This window comes from Elaeis guineensis, chromosome 6 (genome assembly GCF_000442705.2).
Source record: "Elaeis guineensis isolate ETL-2024a chromosome 6, EG11, whole genome shotgun sequence".
NCBI classification, from domain to species: domain Eukaryota; kingdom Viridiplantae; phylum Streptophyta; class Magnoliopsida; order Arecales; family Arecaceae; genus Elaeis; species Elaeis guineensis.
This window is the reverse complement of record NC_025998.2, coordinates 51,495,431-51,508,023: the sequence shown is the minus strand read 5'-3', so window position 1 is coordinate 51,508,023 and position 12,593 is coordinate 51,495,431.

Here is a 12,593-nt window from a genome sequence, read left to right as displayed (position 1 = left end):
CCAATACTTCGATAATTTTACAATGAATACTGATAATCCTATCCTTTGCTTAGATCCAGCCACTCCTCCTTCCTTGTGCACCATTGTAGCAGGCATCCGAAGAGCTTGAGAAGTCTCCATCAAGCCATGAAAGAAGCCTCACCTCTTTTTTGGCTAGTAATGCTTTTTTTCTCAAAATTTTTTCTTAACAAAGCTTGATTTAGTGCTCATTATGTGTTGTGATATATATTTAGAGGCCAACAACAATTAAGCCATTAAAACTCTAGATTTAGAGGCTGAATTTTATTTATATGTGCTTGTTGTTAATTGTTCTATATGGTTCTATGGTTTAATGTTATTTATGCGAATGCAATACTCACTGGTACAGGGTGTGTTGTAGTCCCTCTTACTATGGTCCAATAATTGTGCCTATGTGTTGTGGTCCCTTGTGTATAAGTTGGATATCTTATTCATTTTTTGTATACATCTCATTTCCTTTTCAGCCTAATTGTACTATAATGGAAGCATAGAAAAATATTTTGATTGCAGTAGCTATCATGGAAGCTAAATTATGCTTTTGACTGCAAGAGCCATAATGGAAGCCTTAAGAGCATACAATTTTTGATTGATGTAGTGTTTTTTGAATGCATAGTGGAAGCCTAAGAAAAGTTTGAACCACTGCTATAATTTTTTTATACTAAACTGGCCAACAAACGATCAATTGACTTGAGCACTCTATTTTAGTTTTTTAACCCTTGAAATAAGAGTCAAGGCATGCACGCAACAATTTTCAACTTAGTACGAGGCACTTAAACCATCTCTTATAATAGAACCATGGTTCCTTTTGTGTTATGGTTGCACCGATGACTGATTACATGTAATTGTAATATGCCATTTCATATAGTTATCTAAGTTTATGTAAGTTCATGAAGTTATCTACTTCATGTAAGTTCATGCACTTTCATTTCATATAAGTTATCTATTTTCATGTAAGTTCATATAAATCATCTTTTTTCATGTAAATTTCATGTAAGTATAGTATCTATTTTCATCCAATGATGCATTATTTCTTCATATTAATGTGATTTACTATCATTATGGATTACTTGTACATGTGTGATGCCATTATAGTTTACTTGTCTGTTCTTGTAAGGATGGATAATAATTTATTCACCATCCATGATGGTGGATCCATCAGGCATCTCCCCCCACTTTCATTCTAGCAATGGATCCATCAACCATTTTCATAACTATGACCTGGATACACATCTTGAAGATATAATAGAGTAGTTAGGATACAAAAATTATGGTGTGATATTTTTAGTGTTTATTGTGAAACATTGTGATATGTTGTGAGATAATATAGTGCAATCAGTTTTGATTCTAGTTTTGAACATTCATGTGCCAATATAATGAATATTCTCTTTTGATTACATGCTACTTGTGTTTTAATTTTGATTTGCTTCTTTTGTCTTGAATTGCTTATCAAATAGCAGGTATTAGTGGATGATGTGCCAAGTGTTTTAATTGTGTTGTGATTCTTCTCTTATGATTCTATTATAAATTATTATATATCTGTGGATAATATAGCAAGTATTCAAGTGTAATTATATAGATATGTATCCACAACTACATCTACTAGGAAACTTATATTTATTATTTTTAAATTATAGGTTGTGTGTTTGTAGGGCTAGAAGTGGGCTCGGGTTGACTCGAGGCCCATCAGATCGAACTGACTTTGGGTTGAGCTTCAGACTAGGCTCGAAATATTTTTGGCTAGGTTTGGACTTAATTATAAGGCTTGTTTGTCTTTTGAAGCAGGCTTGGTTATTCCATTCTTGGGCTAGGCCCAAGCTCGAGCCTAAGTCCGAATTCAAGCCTGAGTATTAGCCCAAAATATTCGATCCGAGCTCGAGCCCGATCCCCAACCAATTAGACTTAAGGGCCAAGGGCTTAAGGCTTCACTAGTTAGGGGCTTAATCGATTTTGGATTAGACATTTGGACTTAAGACTCTTCTTCCTCTTGAAGGATGAAGAGTTCTCTTTAGAGTTTTGAAGTTTTCTCCACCTCCACCACCAATTGGCCACTTCAAGGTCTAACCTAATGGTCCTTTATCGCCATTAATTTGCTGGTCACCGGTCATTGATGTTCTTTGAAAGTTATACTCATCCATCATTTTTATTTATCGATCATTGTTTATCAGCCCTAGACAGTACCATAATCTCTCTCTTTCACATTTAATACCCCTTTCACTCTAATACTCTGTTCATCGGGTGCCTCATATCAATCTAGACCAAGCAAATATGCAAGCTCATTGACCACCTCGATCGCTCCTTTTTTCTCTCTCACCTTGTTGATCTCAATGTCCGTTCCGAGTTAGGAGCCGAGGACATCACCTACAAAATTTAGGTCTTCCCTGGAATGGTATTATAGATGTCAACCTTTTGGTGACCTAATTTTTGGTTAGTTTCTTGAATTTTGCTAGTCCAAAGCACAACACATGATTCCTATCTTCCACTTCAACTACTAAAGAATATAACCCAAATCTTTTCCTTCTTCTATAATAATAAATGCTAGACTATCCTTTCTTTTGTTCTTTCACTGGTCACCAAAATACTTGCTGTTTCAGGCTAACCCAATTTTTGGCCCAAAGGGTTATATCCGGGGTGGCCCAATCCAGCTCCGACTAGGTTTTTCCAAAAAAATTGGGCCCAAGCCTAGCTTGAATCCCCAAAAAAATTTGGACTGGGTTCAAGTAGGGGTATGGCTCAGTCTAGCCGACCCAGTTTCAGCCTTATGTGTCCATAATATCTTAAAAATAGATGAGATGTAACTAAAACATAAATAAAGTGAAGGGAGTGTCTGTGGAATAGATAGAAAAGTATATGAGATATAACTAAACAAAATAAAAGTTCGATGCATCTTTACTAAATATTCGGTTATGGGTTTCAAAATACATAAAGAGTTTGGAACATGCTTGGGATTGGAAATCTTTGAAATACTTCTAATATAAAAATTGATCTTAATAGGTGGATAAAGCCATTTTGTCAAGGCAAAAAGTATTATTCTTATTACATAAATAATTTAGAGATTACAAAACAAGTTGGGATAGACTCCAAAATAAAGCATCCAATATGGGACAAATCCCAAAACATCAAGCCTAGGAAACTCCACACACCCCAAATGTTCAATCTAGGATCATTAACATATTCAAAATTGAGAAACTCCAAGATGCTAGCATATAGAACATAGTCTATTCGATCCTTATTTTGTTAGCTTGAAAGCTAGGCCTTGAGCTTCTTATTTTGTTGCAAGAGTTTGTTAATGATATCCTTATCCCTTATATTTAAATTTGATAGACTATACTAGAAGTAACCACATCTCTCACCAAGTTGAGGTCGAAGATTCAAGCCAAAAATTGGAGAATAAACACAAAAATAAGAAATTTACAATATATCTCATGCATCCCACATCCAAAGAAATGCTAGTTAAGATTTTCAATGGTCCATGGGGTCCTCAAACATGATCTTATTCCATAATAGCAGAGATTAATAGATTGGAAGGATAAAAAAGTAGAAGAACTTAATTGAGATGCCTTTATGATTTTCTCCCCCTAATCTAACCCACCACCCTCCTTTCCATTTGATTTAGCATTTTTTGAATGTAGAAACAATCATTATTGGAAAGTAATCATCTAAGATTACATGATATCTTGTGTGTTTTGGAGTATCTTGGTTCGAGAACTTACATCCCACTTATGCTAAGGATGGTTTGGTCATTATATATCTATATAAGTAAAATGATCAACGGATTTTAGATGTAAAATTTTGTGTTGACACGTCAGATTATGGAGTAATCTCCTAGCATACCATGTATTGCTATTCTAATACTCAATGTTATTTTAATTCCGAAGCGATGGTGTGTGGAGCAATGCTTGGAGAACCGAGTTCTTGAAGCATGCATTCCCAAGATTGTTCAATCGCCTCCACCATTTTAATACCCAATGTTATTCTAATTTAGAAATTGTGATAGCCCAAAACCCAGCCCAACCAAGCCCAGCCCAGCAGACCAAAGCCCAAAATGAAAAAAAAAAAAAATAGAGTAAAAATCGGGAAGAAGACTCCTAATATGACACATAGAATTTAACATAATATGAGTGTAGGTGGGTAGACATTAGGAATATTGGGACGTTAGAGTATGAGCATCATAATAAACCCATCCTAACAAATAGATCAATGAATCTAATAAGGTTTTACTACTACAAGGTTATCATGCCTCCCCGTAGAATGACAAGAACAAGAGTTTATTTATTTGAAGCAAAAGGGTATGAGTGTGACTGAATATGAAGAAAAATTTACAGAGTTAGCAAAATTTGCTCCAAGATTAGTGGATGGTGAGCAAGAACGTGTTCACAAGTTTGAAATGGGACTGAGAACTAAGATTCGAAAACAAGTGATTCCATATGAATTGACAACTTATGCCAACGTGGTAAACAAAGCACTAATAATTGAAAGGAAAGTCAATGAAGAATGCATGAAAAGGGAAAGAAAGCAAAGAAAGAGAGAAAAATCAAATGATACACAAGGGCAGAATAATAAAAATATCAAAAGATCAGCTAAGGGAGCAGTAGACAATAAGACTCAATAGATTGATGGTGAGCCGTACTCCAGATGTGGCAAAAATCATGCAGACAAGGATTGCTATTGAAATACAGGTGCTTGTTTCAAATGTGGTCAGATGGATCATAAAATTGCTAGCTGCCCGCTAAATACTGAAAATCAAGTTGGCCAAAGAACTCATGAAGGACAACATAAGGGTGGTGGACAGATTTCTAAAACCCAAGGAAGAGTTTATGCGCTTACTCAACCGAATCCACAGGCTTCCAATACAATGGTGACAGGTATGAAAAATTTCGAGGACGAAATTTCTTTTTAGGGGTGAAGAATGTGATAGCCCAAACAAAGCCCAGCCCAGTAGACCTAGCCCAAAAAAAAAAAAAAAAACAGAGTAAAAATCGGGAAGAAGACTCCCGGTAGGAGTCTTCTTCTCCGACGAGACCCAAGCACATTAGGAGTCCTAGGACCCCTCAAAATCCTAGGACTCTCTATAAGAAGGTCTCCCCTCCCTCTTGAGATCGATCATCGGCCTCTTCTCCCTCTCTTTCTCTCCGATTTTCCCGAAGTAGAGCCGCGGGCACTGTTGGTTTCTCGCCGTGATTTCTCGCCGGTGAGGTCACCGGAGGCCGGGGTGAGTCTTTCTTTCCTTCCTCTCTTTCTCCCCTATCTTCCTGTACCTTTGCTTGAGGTGGCCGGCGACGAGTGTCGTCGATCTTTCGGTCGGGAAAGACACCCTATTTTTGGGCCTTTTTCCTTGGATTTTTTGGCACCGACGATCGGAATCGATCGCCGGCCATACTCCTCCGTGACCGGGGGAGTGGCCCCCGTCGGCCGCCGGCCTCCGCCGCAGCGACCGTGGCCTGAACGGCCCGATCAAGGATGGGCCACACCGTCCCCTGTTCCGGTGCGGGAAGAGCCAAGAAGAAGAAAAAAAAAGAAGAAAAAGAAAAAGAAGAAAAAGAAAGAAAAAAAAAGAAGAAAAAGAGAAAAAGAAAAGAAAAGGAAAAGAAAAAGAGAAAAAGAAAAGAAAAGAAAAGAAAAGAAAATAATAATAATAATAATAATAATAAATATATATATATATATTTATATATATATATATGAACAAATAAATAAATAAATAAATAAAAATAAAAATAAAATAAAAGAAAATGATGAGAGAGAGAGTTTCTCTCTCTTCTTTCAATCTGAACCCTGATTTTCTCTCTCTAGAATTAGACTTTCTCTCTCTACTTTCTCTCTCTAGAATTTTCTCTCTTTAGCTTATTTCTCTCTCTTGATGGATTTCTCTCTCTCTAAAGTTATTCCTCTAAGATTAGCGTAGTGGAAGGCTTCATCTGATGATTTTGATCGAGTTTAGGAAAGAGTCGATTTTAAGTGAGGTTTTGAATTGGGATTTGTTTAGATTTAATTTTAAATTAAAATTAATATAAAAATATAATTTTAAATAATAGGCATGGAAGAATCTCCTAGAAGTTAGTCGATCTGTTCATTCAGTGCTTCGTGAAAGGTAAGTAATGAATCATCTTCTCGAGATATTCCATATTTATTCTGAAAATAAATAAATTATTTTCTGAAATTATGCATGATTTATGAAATTATGTTTTGAAAGAAAAGTACTTTTGAAATATTATGGTACGTCGATTTATGCACATGTTCAGTGAAAAAAATTATGACATATTATGGTACAGTGTTTTGATATAGATCGGATTTATGCTCTCAGCCTAACTATGTTTCAGTGGGCCCCGCCAATGGGGATTATACGTTGGTACTCAGTGGACCCTGCCAGTGGGGGTTGTGCGCTGGTGTTTGTAGACCCTGCCAGTGGGAGTTGTGCGCTGGTATTTGTGGATCCTGCCAGTGGGGGTTGTGCGCTGGTATTTTATGGACCCCGCCAATGGGGGTTAAACGTTGGTCATAGTCGAGGCTGTTGAGTTATGAGTGTTTTGAATCGAATCGGATTTATAATTATATTATATGTGAATATTTGAAATTATTGGATTTGCATTAAATCAGCATGAAATTTATTTTTATGTTTATTTGCAGCATTATTCTTGAAAATTATATAATATCTGAAATATCTGGTAGAGATACTTGGTACTTACTAGGCTGTCTAGCTCATTATCTTTCTTTCTATTTTTCAGATTCAGATAATTAATTTCGAGCGTGGGAAGAAATATTGGGACAGAGCTTTTAGAGGCGAGATTTAGCATTGTCAACTTCAATAAACTTAGATCTAATGTTTTATTGTTTTAGTAAAATTTTATTGGATGTAAGACATTTGATTTAATTACTTGAATTAAAGTTGAATAATAATTATTTGAATTTATTCCGCTGCGATGCATTGATATCGTGATGAGATGCCTTGCATGTTTATGGAGAGAGTTCTTCATGAGTATGCGGCGGTTGCCACGACCCTCGATCCACAAATCTCGAGTCGGGGGCGTGACAATTAATACCGATTTTTACTCTCTCTTTTTTTTTTTTCGTTTTGGGCTTTGGTCTGCTGGGTTGGGCTTGGTTGGGTTGGGTTTTGGGCTATCACATTCTTCACCCCTAAAAAGAAATTTCGTCCTCGAAATTTTTCATACCTGTCACCATTGTATTGGAAGCTTGTGCATTCTGTGGAGTAAGCGCATTCATTCTTCTCTGGTTTTTAGGAATCTGTCCACCACCCTTATGTTGTCCTTTATAAGTTCTTTGGCCAACTTGATTTTCAGTATTTAGCAGGCAGCTAGCAATTTTATGATCCTTCTGACCACATTTGAAGCAAGCACCTGTATTCCAATAGCAATTCTTGTCTGCATGATTTTTGCCACATCTGGAGCACGGCTCACCATCAATTTATTGAGTCTTATTATCCATTGCTCCCTTAGCTGATCTTTTGATGTTTTTATTATTCTGCCCTTGTGTATCATTTGATTTTGCTCTCTTTCTTTGTCTTCTTTCCCTTTCTATGCGTTCTTCATTGACTTCCCTTTCAATTATCAGTGCTTTGTTTACCACATCTGCATAAGTTGTCAATTCATATGGAACCACTTATTTTCGAATTTCAGTTCTCAGTCCTATCTCGAACTTGTGAACACGTTCTTGCTCACCATCCACTAATCTCAGAGCAAATTTTGCTAACTCTGTAAATTTTGCTTCATATTCAGTTACACTCATACCCTTTTGCTTCAAATAGATAAACTCTTGCTCTTTCTGAATCCTTATACTCCGAGAAAAATACTGATCATAGAATGCAATCCGAAATCTTTTCCAAGTAAGTATTTCGCCGTCTTGTTCATGCTTGCGCTGTAGTCGCTGACACCAGTTGTATACTTCTCCTTGTAGTAAATAAGCTGCATATCGAATCTTTTCTTCATCAAGACACTCTTGGACAGCGAAGGCCTTCTCCATCTCCATTATCCAGTTGTCAGCCTCCAAAGGTTCAGTAGTCCCCTTGAAAGCTGGAGGAGCAAGCTTTTTAAATTCTGAAATGTTGTTCCGTTGTACTGGTTGCTCTCCATGTTGTGGTGGTGGATGCTGATGTTGTTGTGTATCTCGTTGTATCTGCTGTTGTTCAAACATTTGCTGCTGTATTTGTTGTTGCACTTGTACCATCCTGATTAGGGTCTGCATTAACTGAGCCATATCTGGTTCTTGACGTGCTCTCGAAGCACTCCCATTAGGATCTACGACTCCCTCCTCCTGAGGGGTGCCACTGGTCAGATGGGGAGTGCTACCATCCCGTGGTTGTGATGTCTCTCTTGCAATTCCTTGAGTAGTTCTTATCATTCTACGGGGAGGCATGATAACCTTGTAGTAGTAAAACCTTATTAGATTCATTTATCTATTTGTTAGGATGGGTTTATTATGATGCTCATATTCTAACGTCCCAATATTCCTAATGTTTACCCACCTACACTCATACTATGTCAAATTCTATGTGTCATAATTTATCCACTTATGCTCCGATACCATATTAATTTTCACTACCCCGACCCGAGATCGTGAATCGAGGGTCGCGGCAACCACCGCATACTCATGAAGAACTCTCTCCATAAGCATGCAAGGCATCTCATCACTATATCAATACATCACAGTGGAATAAATTTAAATAATTTTTATTCAACTTTAATTCAAGTAATTAAATCAAATATCTTACATCCAATAAAATTTTTGCTAACAATAAAATAAAAATAATAGATCTAAGTTCAATGAAGTTGACATTGCTAAATCTCACCTCTAAAAGCTCTGTCCCAATATTTCTTCTCACTCTCGAAATTAATTATCTGAATCTGAAAAAAAATAGAAAGAAAGGTAATGAGCTAGACAGCCCAGTAAGTAACAAATATCTCAACTAGATAATTCAGATATTATATAATTTTCAAGAATAATGCTGCAAATAAACATAAGAGTATATTTCATGCTGATTTAATACAAATCAAATATTTTCAAATATTCACATATAATATAATCATAAATCCGATTTGATTCAAAACACTCGTAACTCAACAGCCTTGACTATGACCAACGTTTAACCCCCATTGGCGGGGTCCACAGAATACCAGCGCACAACCCCCACTGGCAGAGTCCACAAATACCAGCGTACAACCCCCACTGGCAGGGTCCACAAATACCAGCGCACAACCCCCACTGGCAGGGTCCACAGAAACATAGTTAGGCTGAGAGCATAAATTCGATCTGTATCAAAACACTTTGTACCATAATATATATCATAATCTTTCACTAAATATGTGCATAAATCGATATACCATAACATTTCAAAAGCACTTTTCTTTAAAAACATAATTTCATAAATCATCCATAATTTCAGAGAATAATTATTTATTTTCAGAATAAATATGGAATATCTCGAGAAGATGATTCATTACTTACCTTTCACGGAGCACTGGATCGACTAACTTCTAGGAGATTCTTCCATGCCTATTATCCAAAATTATATTTTTACATTAATTTTAATTCAAAATTAAATCTAACAAATCTCAAGATCAAAATCTCGCTTAAAATCAGACTCGTCTCTAAACTCGATCAGAATCATCAGATGAAGCCTTCCACTTCGCTAATCCTAGAGGAATAACTTTAGAGAGAGAGAAATCCATCAAGAGAGAAAAATATTCTAGAGAGAGAAAATTCTAGAGAGAGAAAGTAGAGAGAGAAAGTCCAATTCCAGAGAGAGAAAGTCAAGGTTCAGACTGAAAGAAGAGAGAGAAGAGAGAGAAACTCTCTCTCTTATCATTTTTTTTATTATTATTTTTTTATTCATTTATTTATTTATATATATATGTAAATATATATATATATATTTATTTTTATTTTTATTATTTTTTTTCTTTTCTTTTCTTTTCTTTTTCTTCTTTTTCTTTTATTTTCTTTTTTATTTTCTTTTTTTCTTTTTCTTCTTCTTTCTTTCTTTTTCTTCTTTTTCTTTTTCTTTCTTTCTTTTTCTTCTTTTTTCTTTTTCTTCTTTTTCTTGGTTCCTTCCAGGCCGAACAGAGGACGGTAGTCCTCCGACCTTGACCGGCCGTTCGGGCCACGGCAGCCGCGGTGGAGGCCGGCGGCCGACGGGGGCCACTCCCCTGGTCACGGAGGAGTATGGCCGGCGATCGATTTCGATCGCCGGCGCCGGAAAATTCAAGGAAAAGAGACCCAAAAATAGAGTCTCTTTCCCGACTGTAGATCGGCGACACTCGTCGCCAGCAGCCTCAATCAAAAATATGAAAAGAAAGGGAAGGAAGAGAGGAAGGAAAGGAAAGCTCACCCCCGGCCTCCGGTGACCTCACCGGCGAGAAATCACGGCGAGAAACCAACAGTGCCCGCGGCTCTACTTCGGGAAAATCGGAGAGAAAGAGAAGGAGAAGAGGTCGATGATCGATCTCAAGAGAGAGGAGAGACCTTCTTATAGAGGGTCCTAGGATTTCGAGAGATCCTAGGACTCCTAATAGGCTTGGGTCTCGCCGGAGAAGAAGACTCCTATCGGGAGTCTTCTTTCCGATTTTTTACTCTGTTTTTTTTTTTTTTTCGTTTTGGGCTTTGGTCTGCTGGGCTGGGCTTGGTTGGGCTGGGTTTTGGGCTATCACAGAAATGATGGCATGTAGAGCAATGCTTGGAGAACTGAGTTCATGAAGCACGTGTTCTCGTGATTGTTCAATCCCCTCACCCCAAGGGCGAAGAAGAAAGAGATGAAGTGGAGTTGTTGGTGGCACCGATCGAGAAGGGATCGGAGGCGTCTGGGAGGAGTAAAGGGCTTGATTCCTACCGCATTGTTGCCCACCACCATGGATCCGGAGTCCACGGCCTGTAGTCTACCCTCCTCTGCTTCCTCAGGCTCTTCGACAGCAAGCAGGATGCGGAGGCATTGGCTGCTACCACGGCTATCTGGGTGAGTACCACGACCTTATCGAACTCGTGATTGTAGACCTGATCGCTGCACGTGCAGTAGAAGAGCTCCGCTCGGTCGACATCCATGGCAATCTCATGCCCTGGCCAACACACCTCGACATAGGCCAACATGTGGGTGGGGCAACACACGGTGCCAAAGGCAAGGTCGGTGTACAGCCTCGGGTCCATTCCATCACCGCCTCCATCGGTGGCGGAGCAGGGGCCACAGCAAGGAATCTCGTGGGGGTCATGACGGATCTCAAGGAGGATGTAGAGGTAGGGTTGGAGAGAGTGGAAGGGCTTGGCGAGGTAGTGGGTGTTGGATCGGTAATAGGCGAGGTGGAGGCATGGTGGAGGGTTGAAGAGATTGCAGTGACTGTCGGCGGAGGGGGTGGAGGAGGAAGACATGGGCAGCAGTGCGTCGATTGTTTGTAGCGATCGATGGTGGCGGCCATAAGCCTCATCAATCGGATAGGACCTGGCTGATCGTACAGAGAGAGGGGTACCCCAAGCTTGCTTGGAACAATAATCCTCACAACCTCGAAATGTCTTTTAAACTTTTTATATTTTTTTAAGATTTTCTTTTCTCCCTTCAAGATTCTGATTTCTATGCCTTTCTTTATGATTCTCAAACAAATAGTTCTTAACTTTTCTAAATTTTTGGCCATTGATTCATAGGTGGCTATTGTTAAATTGGAGATTTTGTATTCAATTTTTGTTTCTTTTCATAGTTTTATTTTTCTTTAATGATGTCTCTAGGTACTCTGGAATAAATTCTCTTTCTTTTTTTATCAATTGATAAGGGATTTCGACGAGCTTAGAGATGCTAAAGTATTGTTTCTGTCCTCTTATATGGACATAACTTTGTGTTTTAATCTCTGTCCTTATACAAATATAAGGATGATTTGAATGTCTGGCATTAGACTGGTTTGTTTCATAAGTAAAGTTTTTTCTTTTATATTTTGTCTGATATTATTTGGTATAGAACATGAACTGTTTAATTTGAGTCGATCAAATGATTAAATTGTTGTATGAATATTTTTATTTTGCTTATATATCCATGTGGTAGGAAATGCAATGAAACCAATCAAAGTGGGCTATATAGCCATCTAAAAGAGATCACCAAAGTTGCCTTTCTTGACTTTTCTCCGTAGAATAATTCTTTGTGCACTGCCTGCGGTGTAAAAAATTCGACATGATATACACCGCTTCCTCCGATTGGACCACATAGCCATCGCTTTCCAACGTACATTTAATGCATGTAGGTTAGTATTTTCATTTAAAAATTTTGTATGATGAAAATATCCTTATTAAATTTTGATATCTCTTCACAAAAAGTTCTTTATGACTTCCTGATATCTTGTATGACTTCCTATGAATATATATAACTTTCTGTGATTTCGTGTGAACATATATGACTTCCTATGAATATACATGATTTTCTGTAAATATATATGAGTTTCTGTTTCGTAGGAAGTCATATATATTTACAGGAAGCCATATATATTCATAGAAAGTCATATGATAGCAAATCATATATATTTATATGAAGTCATACGATAGGAAGTCATATATATTCATATGAAGTTATACGATAGGAAGTCATACAAAGC